Source organism: Brienomyrus brachyistius, chromosome 10 (genome assembly GCF_023856365.1).
Source record: "Brienomyrus brachyistius isolate T26 chromosome 10, BBRACH_0.4, whole genome shotgun sequence".
Lineage (NCBI taxonomy): Eukaryota > Metazoa > Chordata > Actinopteri > Osteoglossiformes > Mormyridae > Brienomyrus > Brienomyrus brachyistius.
This window is the reverse complement of record NC_064542.1, coordinates 11,964,171-11,980,026: the sequence shown is the minus strand read 5'-3', so window position 1 is coordinate 11,980,026 and position 15,856 is coordinate 11,964,171. Positions and strand designations below refer to the sequence as shown.

At 44.4% G+C, this 15,856-nt stretch overlaps 1 protein-coding gene across 1 annotated transcript in view; it reads left to right on the top strand.

Moving 5' to 3' along the window:
• The first annotated feature begins 10,078 nt into the window (after positions 1-10,078).
• The window catches only part of cplx2 (complexin 2), a 44,559-nt gene continuing 38,781 nt past the window's right edge, over positions 10,079-15,856 (top strand). Inside the window, exon 1 of the mRNA XM_049029171.1 lies at positions 10,079-10,214. The gene's annotated coding sequence lies outside the window, so the exon portion shown is untranslated. The remainder of the gene's footprint in view (positions 10,215-15,856) is intronic.

Here is a 15,856-nt window from a genome sequence, read left to right as displayed (position 1 = left end):
GGTTGAATCAGGAGCCAATAAGATCTAATGAATATGGGCAAATGGCACCGGGAATCTAATTAATGAAGTGAAAATGAATTGTTAAAACTGCCGCAGATCCGTTTGCATGACGAGCCGAGCTAATTTAACGACTGGAGCAGCGGGGTACTTTAGCAGCCAGAGATTGCATCATTAGCTCTCCCGCTGACGGTTATCAATATGCGACGTGGGGAGAATGAGGTTATGCTGGAACCATGGAAGTGTTAGCCCAGACAGAACCCCCCGCTCGTGGGCGCGTGTCTGTCCGCTGCCCCAACCGAAGCGAGCGTCACACCGGTGTGTGCACAGTGCCCCATCTGGAGTTTATTATGGGGTATGATTGATCGCAAGTGAGAGAGGCTGGTCTAGAGGGCGTATACAGGGGGGCGGGGTCATGGCGGTACTGGCCCGAGCTAAAACCTCATTGGCCACTGGAGAGCTCCTTCCCCAGTCACTCACTGATTCCAATCATAGCATTCGCTAATGAAAAGGTCGGGCTCTGTATATGAATTATTGGCTCTCTTATGCCTCGCACCTTAATTAAATAAAAACCTAGAATAGCCCCGGGACTGGTCACCTGACTTTCCCCACGCAATCCAAACCCTTTCCTCCATCAAAACAAAGGGAATGCAAACCAAAGGATGGTGAAGCTCATGTGAAGGTCATGTGATTTATGTGACTTCTAGCCCAACTACAAGAGGACAAGTGATGCATCCTACAAACAAGAATGAACAAGAAATAGGGCAAGTGCATGTTAATTAGATTGGATAAATGGAGCCATCCAGCCCGTTCAGAGACAGGCCTGTAAGAGAAGCATTCAATTCGCTTTGAAGGGGCCGCCAGCTAAGCTTATTAAAGAAGGAACGCTGCACCGTGGCGATGTACCTCGGCCCGGCATCGAGCGAGCGCCGGCAGAACTGCAATGCAGCTGCGGTTACATAACAGGTAGGCGGACTCGATGGGCTTAAGCACAGAAAGTGCCCCTCGGCGGGAAGCGATACGATACAGTGTCACGCTAACATAAGCTAACCCTCCACGACAGCTACTGCCGCTCCAGAGACCACTGAGACTTCAGGTGGGGGGGGTGTAGCAAACAGAGGCATCCACAACAGCCTGGATAGGCCTTGTGAATATCCTGCTCCTTTGGAGATGTTGGGAAAAAAATGAAATAAAGCTTTGAGGACGGTTCTCTTCAGATAAGAGCAAACCCTCAGTTTTGCTGGGCTTCCTGAATGACTGTAACATAACATCCTGAACCAAAAAAATTGCATTTTTCTTTTAACTTGTATTTTTCCTTTACCCAGTTTGAACCCTTCAATGGGAATGAATGCATGACTCTCTTTCTCATGTATATTAACCCTCTTCTTTCGTTCTAATTAGCTGAACAAACATAATTCAGCTCTCCATGACCTAAGCGGATTGTTCCGGAAGCACACAGATAGCTGGGGTTAGAATGTTCTGGCAATGGAGCGAAACAGCAGACGAATTGAAATGAGCAGGTGAGGCGGATACTGCTGCCGGTACCTGCTACGCAGTGACAGAGCACAGCAAACGTATGTAACACACCCACCGGGACTGAACCCGCAGCCCAGCGAGGGAACAAGCAGAAATCACAGCAGAGCAGATGGAGGTGTCTGACATGCTCAGTGTCACAGCCCACCGCATCGCCCCCAAGTCCTTCCCGATTTCTCCCGAAAGAAGTAAATCTATAGCAACAATGTCATTGTCGTGTTTGGATGCTGTGCTTGTGATAGGAGAGTCGCACATTCAGATCACAGGGCCAGCTGAATGATTTCACTATACGCATAAAAAGGCATGTATATAATTATGGGGTGGAGTCTAGCTCTGCAGGCTGTGTGCTAATATCCAGAAAGTCATGGGTTCAAGTCCTGTGATCAGCAGAGTAATCGTATCACTGTTTGCCCTTTAACAAAGCCCTTAACCCCAAGTCTGTGATGGAGGCCTACCCTGCTCTCTGATCCCAAGCTGCTCCCTTGTGTTAAATGAGGGTTGTACCTAAGCTGTGCAGGATGGTAGATCTTCAGAAGCAGGGTTGGTGACCACTGTCCTAAAGAAACTTAATATATGAATATAAGGATAATGTATACGTGTTTCTTTCTGTTGAGAGGTGCATGCAGGATGACATCAGACCTCAACCAGGATTTCTGTCCTTCATCTGAGCTGGACATGTATGTAAGAGGAGGCTTTGGAGTTCTTGGCTGACTTTGTGGGAGGTGAGTACTGCAGTCACGAGGTGGGGGTGTTGCTGATTCTGCATCGATCCCGGCCGTCCTGGCCAACATGGGCTATGGAGACATCACCTGAGGGGTAGAGGTACCAGGTGAATGATACTGTGACCTGAGATAGAGATAAGAAGCTCGGAAGTTCCTCAACACATTAGACCAAGCAGAGGCCCTGGGGTTCAACTTACACCACAAGGCAACAATCAGCCACCCAGGATGCAGAGATGGACAGGTATGATATTGATATGATATATGTCGTTCTCCACACATTTCCATTCATCCTTCAAAATAATTGCATATTCAGCAGAATGAATTGGATTGACCTTTTTTTTCATAATTCCGTGAGTTTAGTGATGTGCTTATCCAACATGAGGTACACAGCTTTCAAACGTATACTGGTACTGAATCATTTCGTCACTGTCGACTGCAGTATTTTTATAACATCAGTCCCTGTCGTCAGGTTTGAACCTTTCCTATTTTGACACTGGACACATCTCTGCCTTGATACCTGTTATCGCATTGAGGAGATCAGGACTTCATCTAGAGGCCTGACATCCTGGATTTAATAAATGCTTCGTTTAAAGTTCTCCCTGTTTTTGAAAATGACAGGTGGGCTTTTCAGAGACAAAATCGATGCATGGAGGACAATGAGTGTCAAACTTCAAAGACACACCTGTGTCAGGCTTCAAAGGATTCTCCGGTCTGAGATTTAGTACATTTGCAATTTTTTTTGTTCTGGGCGATTTCAGCGGCTTGCAAGCTTTGGTTCTTAGTACAGTGCTATAGACTTATAGGGCGTAGACAGGGCATATTTGTAGCTCTGCACACTGACTCTATGCAGCTCTATACAAGGTAGTTGTATAGTATAGACTGTGGTCTTTAGTATGCAGTGTGTAGCCTGTGGTCTTTAGCTATACAGTGTGTAGCTTGAGGTCTTTAGCTATACACTGTTTAGACTGGGTGTGTTTAGCTACACAATGTAGCCTGCGGTCTTTAGTATGCAGTGTGTAGCCTGTGGTCTTTAGCTATACAGTGTGTAGCTTGAGGTCTTTAGCTATACACTGTTTAGACTGGGGTGTTTAGCTACACAATGTAGCCTGCGGTCTTTAGTATGCAGTGTGTAGCCTGTGGTCTTTAGCTATTTAGTGTGTAGCCTGTGGTCTTTAGCTATACACTGTTTAACCTGTATTCATTAGCTCTATACAGTGTAGCCTGTTTTTTAGCTATACACTGTTTAGATTGTGGTGGTTAGCTGTACATTGTTTAGACTGGTGTGTTTAGCTAAACAATGTAGCCTGGGGTCTTTAGCTATACAATGTTTAGACTGGGGTATTTAGTTAAACAGTGTAGCATGGGGTCTTTAGCTGTACACAATATAGCCTAGAGTCTTTAGCGGTACACAATATAGCCTGGGGTCTTTAGCTGTACACAATGTATCCTGGGGTCTTTTGCGGTACACAATGTAGCCTGAGGTCTTTAGCGGTACACAATGTAGCCTGGGGTCTTTAGCTGTACACAATGTATCCTGGGGTCTTTAGCGGTACACAATGTAGCCTGGGGTCTTTAGCGGTACACAATGTAGCCTGGGGTCTTTAGCTGTACACAATGTATCCTGAGGTCTTTAGCGGTACACAATGTAGCCTGGGGTCTTTAGCGGTACACAATGTAGCCTGGGGTCTTTAGCGGTACACAATGTAGCCTGGGGTCTTTAGCGGTACACAATGTAGCCTGGGGTCTTTAGCTGTACACAACGTATCCTGGGGTCTTTAGCGGTACACAATGTAGCCTGGGGTCTTTAGCGGTACACAATGTAGCCTGGGGTCTTTAGCGGTACACAATGTAGCCTGGAGTCTTTAGCGGTACACAATGTAGCCTGGGGTCTTTAGCGGTACACAATGTAGCCTGGGGTCTTTAGCGGTACACAATGTAACCTGGGGTCTTTAGCGGTACACAATGTAGCCTGGGATCTTTAGCGATACACAATGTAGCCTGAATTTCTGCAGCTACACACAGTGTAGCCGGTGGACTTTAGCTCCAGATGGCGTATTTCATGTCTTTTAGCTCTGCATATCTTAGTCTGTATTTTATTAGCTTGAGACACACCAGACTGTGTTCATTTGCTCCACGTAGCACAGCCTGAACATAACGCAGCATCGATCCTTCGGCTTCTATTAAGTACCACATAGTGTAGCTTGTGTTCTTAAGCTAAGCATAACTTATCCTGTCTTGTGTAGCTGAATGTCAGGCAGAATGTGCTCTTTAGCTCTATGTCACCATTGGTTGTAGAGTATATTTTTAGATGGTATATGTTCTATTAATAAACCTGGCATGTATTGTGCTTTTAATTAACATGTTCCCGCCAGGGACTGTACCAAGTTGTTTCAGATATCATTCCCTGCCCCCTCAAACTGAGGCTAACGGTGTAGCAGCATTTAGCATAACCAGCGTGGTCTTTTTCTGTCATGCTTTCATTACCACTGTGCTGACACATTACGAGTCAAATGTGTTGATTTAATTGCCGTGTTTAATTTTACTTAGGTTATCAAATAGCCCTCAAAAAAGAAAAAAACAAAACTTATCGAACACGAACTGGCACCTCATTAACGTGGAACAGAGAGGCACGCCGCTTTATTAATCTTCAGAATAAAAACCGCCAACCTCAACTTGGTGCCCACAAGGTTCAGATGTGGTGGAGAAACGAGAAGATGGTGAGGACATTGGGTTGCAGCATCTGTCAAGTCAATTAGCAAGTGCCACCTCAATACTGGCGCCAGGTAAGCGGCTTATTCCCGTTAGTCTGCAGTGGGCCATCCTAGACCTGCAGCATCACCACTTCTCCGTTCCCCAGGTACTCCAGCTAGTCTCTGGCCCTTGCAGCCTCCACTTCGCCTGAGCTAACGTTGATGGATAGCCGCTGTCATTTCCAAATATGTCCCGTCCCGGACTGATGAAAATATATACCCTGCCAAATTCCCCAGGTTCTTCCAAGACCTATTTTTATAGACATTCCCACCACGTTCGTCCTGTGAGTTTATTGAACATCCCTCACTTATTCTTCATTGCCGGCCATTTCAGGGATCACCGCTCGTAATTAAATGAATGAAACGACGACACGACGTCGGACAGACTCCAGGTTTCGCCTCCACGTTGGGCCACGAGATTGATCTCAGCCCTGCAACCTGCCTAATACCACGCATTTGGAAAGCAGGATAGTAGATAGATGCATAATAGAGGCAAAAAAGGACATTTAAGAATATAGTTACTCTTGCCTTTAAGATTGAGAATTCTCTGAACTCAGACATACATATGGAGGGTAAGGACCCTCAGCGGATCCTGGGTTGTGGGGACAAATGAGGTTCCAGCTCTGAGCGCTGCAAGCCATTATTTCCCTCTGGTCACCTCCGCCAGTGCTTTGTTTCATCTTTTAGTGCCAGTGCCCTGCACATTGTTATGGAGAAGCAGGTGCTTGATGGGTAAGGGTGTGGATTATGCTTAACTCATTCAAAAGGGCTATAAATGATGCTGTAATTCCTATAGAGGGGCCAACCTCATCTTTAACAATAATTTGTTTTGAGTTGGTAAATGGCAAGGGAGGGGGTACTCCGGGGGCCAGTGCCCCTGTGACCCTGCCTCTGCTGTGACCCTGATTGCATAAATGATTATAAAAACGGAGGGATGGATATACACTGACTGAAGAGAAAACAGTCTGGCTTGCTAGATCAGAACTAAAATTGCTAAATTAACTATAACAAACCAGTGCAATTGATTTCTTTGTCAAAATGTAATAATATTGAACTGTCATTAACAGGTATACATTAGACTGCATATAATGAATGTGCCTTTTTACTGCCATTACCTATGTGTCCACTAACCAGCAAAACCAGTGGGTCATCGTTTATTTGACCTCTGCCGCCTACAGAATCTGGGCTCCCTGAGCCGCTAATTATCGCGCAGATGCAAATTTAATTTGATACCAGCGGATATTTAAGTCCCTGTCAGAAAATCAGGCATGTGGAGGAAGAGTTGTCTCAAATCTTCATGCCATCTGTATGCGTCGCTCATTTCGGCGTTGAGAACGAAATCGCAGCTGAAGGGTAAAAGTGGGATACTGGATACAAATATTGGATCCTGTGACCTTGAAATGGACCCTGGCCTGTGGAATGATTGCAGTGCCATGCAGTCCATAATAAGGATTTTCTTTCTTTTTTTCCTCCTCTTTTTTGATGGGGGGGGGGGAGATGAGGCCAGAGGGATGGGATTTTTGTGGCTTTGATTTCTCGATCTTCTCCCTCGAATTCAGATTGCAAGAGATTTAGAATTATTTTTTTTACCTCTGCTCACAGCAAGCGCTCAGCCTCCCATGAACCCATGTAGAATATCACATTTCAGAGTTTCGCATTGGCAGCTCGTCTCCCGTTTAAGCCCCATTACCTTGCATTAGTATAAAACACGGCAGCTGGGCCTGTTTACTTACAAAGCCGGACATCGAGTATAATGACTTCAGATCAGAATCTTTATTGCCACACGATCAAGGCTGGTGGAGATTTTATTTGCTACAGCTTACTACTGTCAGGGAGATGACAATAGACAATTATCAACTGCAAGCAGAGAATAAACACAAGACACAAAATGCATGTTTTGGTGTAAAGAGAAAGTATGTATAAATACAATGGTTTGTGCAAATCAGGCATGCATATACTACAACAACAAAACGTTTTATATGTAAATAATTTTCCTTAGGGTTTGAGCTTTTCAGAATTAGAATGTCCTGTATTGATCACAGTGGATCCCATTTACATTGCTTTCACTGAAAGTGATGAGGTCACCCAGCAAGATGGTCCCTAGAGGTCTGTGCATCTATCGGATCCTAATCTTCCGATCTTCTCGGTGCTGGAGAGGAGGAGGAGCGACCAACCGGGGGGCATTTCATAACAGGCAGAGGGGAAAAGGTTTTCCTAAAATCTATTGACTAAAAGGGATTTTGACCATTAGGTAATGCGGAAAAACATCTTATCAAATGACATTTCTGTAATGTGGTTTTCAGTTACGGGAAGATCAAGAGCTCAGGGGTTGTACAGTCTAAGGAGGCTAAGTGTTGACTGGTTGAGTTGAATGCTTTGGATTAAGATGCCTAAGAGGTCCGCTAAGTGTAGGGTGTTGAGTTGGACCACATGACACTGTGTTAACTGTATGTGCTCAAACAGGTACAAGAGACAAGAGATTAAACGATATTGTTTTATGTGACTGGATAAGGTGAAAAAATTGCATACTCATTTGTTTACAACAGCAGTTAGCAATTTCCAACTTCCCCGTTTATTGTCCGTGATCTAATTTGGCTTTTAAGGCAGGGCAGTTCCTGTTCAGTCTCCAAATGTTGTATCCACCAATAGGCCGTAACAAAGGGGCCCTGGGGAATAACAATTCTATTATATTTCAATGACAAAGGCCTCTCTAAAGCCATTGAAAGGCTTCCATAAAAAGAAGCCTTATCATACAAACAGAGGACTGAACTGCCCAACCTATTCACTGTTTGGAAAGGAGAATAATTAAAAATGCCTGTTTAAAATGACAATATAATTATAGCCCCAGTGATACATCTGGCCTTTTCCCCTCTTTAGTATCTGTGAATGAAAATCATATGCGCAATTTTAATATTACGATTTAATGTATTTTCCATTTTGGTAGCAGAGAATGAAAAAGCTAATGTCTGCCCACATAATGTTTATGCATTATTGTAAACATTAGCTTCTATGGTTGACCAATCAACACATATGTAGTTTGAGTGCTGTGAACAGGAGCCAGATATAGTAAATGTGACAAATTTACCTCCTGTTTCTGCCTGGATTTTTCAGTAAATAGGGTTTGACGCTGAGGTCTCACCAGTCAAGGATGGCGGAACACAGGCAGCAGAGGAAGTATCTCATCACACCCAATGCAGAATACAGCCAACCAGTCACCAGCCATAGGAGCTGTCATTCGCGAAAGCCACACCCACCTCCAGGCAGCCCCAGTGTCCAGTCACCTACACCTGCAATCAGTGGACCTAATCTCATTCTGCTTGGTGTTTTGTTCTCTCAGTCTGACATTCTGATTGGCTTCTGCTTCTCCAGTTGTTTGGTTCTGTGAGCTGGATTTGTTCGACTGGTTCAGGTTATGTCTCTTGGGTCTTGAATCTCGACAATTTCAGTTGCATGACCCCTTGCTTGGTGACACCCTTCGACACTCTGCACTTGAATCCTTCACACGTCGTAGCCTGCAACCCATGTTCTATCGGGACCAAAAATACTGGTGCTATCAGGTTAAATGTATCTCAGACGAGTCGTTGTGTTTCCTCTTGTTACTGAGTAATAAGTGAATAAGTGAACTGCACAAAGCATTTTGTTTAAAATCCACTTTTTCAGGAAAGGGTCGGAATGAGTCTGGAGTTTGGCTGTTACCGCTGTTACAGGGGGATAACAGTTCGGCTAAGGTGCATGTCTCTGGGCTGAGGGAAAAAATGAACGTACCTAATAGAAGCCCATGTAGATCTGGGGCAGGGATCAGAGCTACAGTCCTGGACATGAGAGGCCAAGCTGGTTACCCACTGAGCTACTCATATTATTATTGCTGTTGTTAGATGTATAATATAAATTTACTATAAAAACTATTCATAGCATCAGTTATGCATGGATTGTGTGAAGCAGCAATCCCTCATGAACCTATAAACAAGAAATAAGCAGTAATATGTATTTTCATATTTTTTCTACAAACATCTTGAAATGATGACACCTAACAATTTCGTCGCTCAGCCATCCGTTTTGTAATTTCGATTCGGCCTGCATATGAAACACAGAACAAATGGAGTGTGACACTACAACTTTACACAAAATACAGATCATATTTTAAAAAAAAAATGGTATTATAGGTTGCAGAGTTACCTCTGGGTTGATGACTGCGAAGCAGAGACTGAAAGACAGCAACAACTCTTTCTTTTAAAGGAGGTATTCATTCTCTTTTCTGGTTTTCATCTTTCAGGCAGACAGCTGGAAAATTGAAAGTGAAACCTATTCAGATGGGGAGGCTTAGATTGTCTCCATGCAACCAATCAATTCAGGTCACTCTTATATTCATACTAAGGGCACAAAACGTTCCCAGAAGCCTTAGTGGCGACATGTGAGGAACCTTAGTGGCAGGTCCTCCTCACCTCTAATTCATTAATGACACCCGTATGAAGGATTAATAATCGCATCTGGATAGTGCATAGCATCCAGCCAAAGACAGTATATCTGTGTTAGGACCTAAATAGCCTCACCACGCCGACCAAGAATGTATGTTATGTAGTTTATTGTGTCTACTATGTAATAATTGTTTCAGCTGAGGCATTAAATACATTAAACAACGTATTTCCTGGGAAGCAGTTTAATGGTGATTTTCATGAACTTACCAGTAGTTCAGAAAATATTTTACTTCAACAAATTCAGTTCGATGTGCATCACTCATAGCCTAGCACGGCTGCTACACGCAACGTCTCAGGTGTGCAGTTAATATGACCTGTAACGTCACTAGTATATGACTTTGGAGAAATAAAAACAAGGAACTAAAAGATGATACACTAAGATGCTTGCAATCAGGTTTGATATTATTAATGTGCCTGTTAAATTAGGATTTTGTTTTAATCTATCTGATTTTGGGACCCCGTCTATAATGCAGGTACCGCAAGTTCCGCGCGCCAGTCAACCCCTCACATACACGTGCAGCAATTTCGCTTTTTGCGTTATTTTTAGCAGATTTTTACGCAGACTTTTGAAGTGTCGGAGTGGTGATGTTGAGGAGGGGAGGGAGTGAGGAGGAGGAGTAGAAAGAGGAGGGAGGGCGATTCGCGAGAACTGGATGACAACCAGAACTCCAAGCACAAAAGACGGCCACGGAACCACGTCCTCCCCCCCCCCCATTTTCCCGGGGCGTTTCGTTAAGGTTTGTGGAGAAAAAGCATAATCAGTGCATGTTTCGTTTTCCCGGAAATATGACTGGAGTAGTGTGTGTGCTTGCGTGTGTATGTGCGCTGCATTTGAGATCCGCGATTGAAAGCATATATCTCTTCGGGGCTTCGTGATATGGAGCCGGGCAGCTCATGTGCAAACTCGGTGAAAGAGGAGAAGCACGTTTATTCATGCTTAGAATATATATATGTAATAAAAAAATAAAGAGTTCCTTGCTCTAGCACCACGTCTCCAGGAAAGCGAGGGCTCGACTCACAGCGTGCTCCAGCCCAGCCTGTGTCTCTGTGCTCAGGTAGATGGAAGTGGGCTTCGTGGAGATCGGCCGGCCCCCACATTTACTCTGTCTCATTTAAAAATGTGCATATGATATTAATTTTCCACCCTCGCTGCCGTCTAAAAGCGGCTCCGCGGCGGCGCACACGCTGCCCCGGCTTGATTCGGCGCGGCGGCGGTGGGAGCTGCTGGATCGCCGGTCGCGGGCTGGCGTCTCACGGTCATATCGATGCCTTCGCTCGAAACATTTCCTCGGTGGAAATGTCCAATGGCAGCACGACGTGCAAAAGCTGCACCTGAAAATACGTCGCTTTCATGAGGCTGGACGCTTTGACAGAGATCGGCTGTCCGCTGTCCACGCATTTCCCACCCCCGAATCTCTTTACCATAACAGATGGACAGCGTGTTAATGTGTGATCCAGCAATATAAAATCATCATTTTCCTTACTGCCGTGTGTGTAAGTCCAAATCTATTTCACAGAGCCCCTACTACCCGTCCTGTGATATTCGCGTTATTCTGATTAATAAGATTTTTTACTCTTATCAATTTCCCAGAATATTTCCTAGGCAGAGGCCTGCTTGTAATTATCTGCCAGGGTAATAGAGTGAAATTACCCCCGCTCTGGCACTGCAAGCTATGAATCCGAAAGTTTTCATTATGATATTTAAATATATTTCTTTCTGGAAAATTATTACGTTGTCAGCTATGTTCCTTTAAATGATCATTAAGTTCATTATTAAGTGTGCCAGTTCTGTAATTGGGGTTATCCGATTCACACTGTAGTTAGTTAAAAAGACACTATTTAGCTGTGATAATTTTTTTGGGGTGTTTTAAAGTGCAACATGCGCGCTATTGGATTATTTCGTAACAGCACAAAAGAATATTTATTAGTAACAGATTTTCAGTTTTCATAAAGGTTATGAAGCAGCTGTTACAGTTTGGTGGTATTGTGGTACGTACAGTATTTAATGGGAGCTGGAATCTCCACAGGTAGCAGATGTATCATGGATGGCTGTGGAACTTGCAGATGTTCCCCTGGAAAACAAAGATCTGATACATCAAGAGATGTATCATGAATACGTCATGGATGTAAACACCATATTTATTTAGTCTTGATCTCACTGTTTGGCATGAGATGTGTTATATGAATATTAGGTATAGTTTTGCTGTCACACAGTGTTTCAGCAAAATGAAACAATTTGGCGTGAATTTAACTTTATACGTCTTAGAACTCTAGGAAATATTGTGGTTGTCCACTTCAAGCTGTTATACCGTACGTGGCGATTGCAGTCATTGCATCAATAAATGCTTTATGCTGCATAACATTATTCAATTCATGACTATATTGCATATGATATTTATGATGATATTTTTGGTTGAACGTTTAATTGCAGCTGTATGAAAATTCAGTCTCCAGCTGTTAGTATAATTGAGATGTTCATTGGATGGACAGAAACTTGATCCACCTGAATATTTAAACTTCATTCTAGTCCACAGTTCCTGTCAGGACAAACGCAGATAACTAATATTACAATGTCAAATTACAACATGGGTCTCATGTTTCAAGGTCTTAAGTGGGGGTTTCTCTGACAGTCAGCATGCATCTCTAACTGTTATTATGTAACTGTAAGGACCATGGGCTGTCAAATTATTTTTTGGCTCACTTGGCTATGTTTTGATGCTTTGCTTTTTGTGGCAGGAGGGGGCATGAGGATCGTAAACTTGTTTCTGCTGTATGTCAGATTAGCTGAGCGTCCCATACTGATGATGTAATTAGGGTTCTTCCTGTTATTTGTCATAATCTTTGATCATATTTACTTGTCTGGATGGGAAAAGAGGCTGGAAAATGTTGCTGATTTGTCCGTTGAGTTTTTAAAAGATAGGAGTGGTGTAAAAATCGACTGGCAGCTTTATTTAATTGACACAGACAAAAAATTATAGCCAACTATACATCCCTTTCATCTTCCTTAACTTGTCCAGAGCAGCGTCACAGTGAGCCTGGAGCCTATCCTAGGATGCACTGGGCAGGGAACCCTCTGGATGGGATACTATTCAATGGGCACAGGCTATGCACATTTTAGACATACTAATTTGCCGAATTGCACATCTTTGCACTGCAACACCAGGCTGGAGAATTGGCAAGAGACCCTGCAAACACAGGGAGGACATGCAAACTCCATACGCATAAACCCTGGATTTGTAGAAGCCACAGTGTTACTCAGAAAGTCACGAACTCTAACTCGGAGGGTTCCGAAATGTTATTTTAATGTAGAGCGTGATGTAACTGAGTGTGGATGCATAATACAGTTTTGACAGTTTAGCCCAGTTAAGAATATCCTCGAATTTGCATTCCCGCGGCATAAATGTGCAGCGTGAATAAGCCGTGGCCATTTTTCACTGACGCCATTAGGACAGGAACAGCGTTTTTTTATATAACTTACAGCGTGCGGATTTTTCAGTCATCGGGGGGACTGCGATAATTAACACGTTTTTTCATGCATGAACTGAATCTGTGGCAGTTAGACACGTAATAAGTGATTCAGTATGAGGTTGGGTTATTTTTTTTCTCCCAGGAAGCTCTGGGAAACAGGGCTGTGATTGGCTGGAAAAAAAGTAGCAGAGTCTCTGCCGAAAACTGAACATGAACCGCTGCCTGTGGGTGTGGAAGGATGAGCGATCGTCGAACACTGTCCTCTGTCCTGTTTCCTTTTCCCTTTTCCTCAAGTTCCTTCTTTTCCTGAGCTCAGAGGCAGAAAACCGTTTCCAAAAAGAGAGCAGACTGTTGTGGAAAAGCTCAGCCCTTCACACGTGGCAGAGCTGAAGAAGCATAGGGACAGAAAATAAGTTATGAAGTATAAAATTGAGACGCTTTCCCCTTGCGATGTGATGAGATATCTTATACTCATGATTCTCACACAAGGGAGCAGTAATCCTCAGTAGCGGCTCGTCTCTGTGTCTTTAGTGGTTCTTGGTGTGTTTTCTGGGTAGTTTGTGATGTATGGTTCTGCGCTGCCCTGTTTCTCTGGGGCTCAGATTTCAGCACCAACACAGAGACACCTTGAAGCACCCGTCTAATTTTGATGTTGATTTCGCTTTGTTGCTTCGCTCTGCATTGCTTCGAGTTTTCGTCTGCCTGCCTGGTCAGGTGGCTAGTGGCGTCACACGTGGTTGAGCCCATGGTCAGTTCTGACCACGAAGAGGATGAGCTGTGCATGAAATCAGCCGTGTAGCAGTGCGCTGAGCACCAGCAGGGGAGGGGCCCTTGATGGAGGTGATATGATCCGGTCTGTCTCACTCCAGGACCCAGGGGCTATTAGCCTGGACTGATTAATACACGCAAGGCTGCCCTGGATGTGCCGCGGAAAAGGTGCAGCGAACTGGCCAGATCGCTGCAAAGAGATACTTATCCAAAAGGAAACTGTAGATGTGACTGTTCTGCCAAGCGTGGGATTTGAACCAGCAACCTTCTCATCACAGGCACAGAGCCACATGCTGCTGTGCTGTGCGGGATTTATTAGCTACTGAAAAGCTGAAAGCACCCATATTGTGTCAGAGAGAAAACAGAAAGTTGTCTCGCACCGTGCATCTGCTGCTTTTCTGCTCTTTGCCGCTTTTTTTACACGCGCGCAACAGAAAAAAAGGCCGTTCTCACTCCCCGATAATTATCTCCAAATTGCCGGTGTGGGCGGTAGCAGCTGCTGCTACCTTGGGCACCCGGAGAGATCCCAGGTATCAGCGAGGCAGGTGGTGCGGGGTGGCGATGGAAAAAGAGGCGGGTTGTTTTGGGCGGCTGTTGTACTCCAGCTGATGTCACCGTCGTCCCAAATGGAGGTGGTGGGGGTGGGTGTTTAACCATTTGAGTTCTTTCGTCATTTAACCAATGTGCCATTTCACTGATTGGACCAAAAGAGTGACGTCATTCCTGCATATTATTTTCAGTGTAATCAAAGATAAAATAGCAGCTAATGGTATCCCTGGCCTGGCAGTAATGACTAAGCCTGAAAGTATTGATGGATGTTTTATATATCTTTCTAATTTGATCAGCCAGATACATCAGGGGCAGCAGTCCCGTTTGGCTCACGCTGGTTGGCCCAGCTCAGATGTATCTCGTGGTCTCATGCTTTTGCTTTCTCACTGACCACAAGTTGCCAGTCCAGAAGCAGTGTGTTGTCATCGCGGCTGTTTGTAATTGGATAGGCCGCCCGATCTGCCGGAAGCCGGGAAGTCAGGCGTCCTCTTAAAGTGCCAGGCGCGTATTGTCAGCCGTCGGCGAGGTGTACACTGGCCGGATGAGGCATCATATATGTAGCAACACGCACTTTCACACGCGCAAATCTGGAGCGGAGGACCATGAGTGAATTAGCACGGGGGGGGGGGGCTAGCACAACTAAGAGCAGAGCCAATAACACTTAGCGCCTGGTCGCAGGAGCTTAGCGCAGGATGATTAACAGAGTACCACAGCGAAGTAGCACAGGATAATGACACAAGGCCAGTCGGGCTCAAAACATTCTTATTGCACAGGGCTTGGGATGTGAGCCGTCGGCACAACTCTGCTCTGGGCTGGCAGCTCTCCAATAACCCAGAAAAGCACGTCTTTGTTGGTACGTGAATTCCCTATAGGCCCAAAGCCACTCGGTACAAATTCAGTCAGTCTAAAAATTTAATTTCTCAGTATTACTAGGCTCTGAGGCTTAACTGTAATGTCTGAGGACTTGGACCTATACCCAAAGTAAGACATTTCTGTGTGTGAGCAAGAGAGAAAGATAAATTTAAATTGACTTACTTTCCCCACCCACTCATCTGTCAGCCAGTCAAGTCTTCATCTCCCATGCTCACACCTTCGAAAGCCCGCAGTTGCTGGATGTATATGGGGCCCAGGCCTGTGATTCGCTAGGATATGCTTCCGTGCTGTTTGTTTTGCCACTGGCCACTGAGCATAGCAGCCTTGTTTGCATATACTCTGAATGTGTGTCTGCGCCGAACTTGCGATTATGTTGGTGTGTGTATGAATACGAGCTCTATGTAAACATATGGAATCCAATTACTGATGCATTGTGTGATAAACATCTATAGGTTTAATAAGAACCCAAAATGTCCATAGACTAGTAGGTACCGGCAGGCAAGCAAATTGACTGGAGGGAAGTGGAGAAATTGACCAAAAGCGCTTCAGATTCAACTTATGATTTCTCTGTCCAGAAATGCCATATTTAATCATTTTTTCATGAAAATAAAGGATACTTCTTACTGTTTTTGCCAACCTATGGCTTGTCATTATTTCTTTAAAGAACCTTATTGAAATTATATATTGAAATGCAATGATTTTTCAACGGTTAGACCAAAAA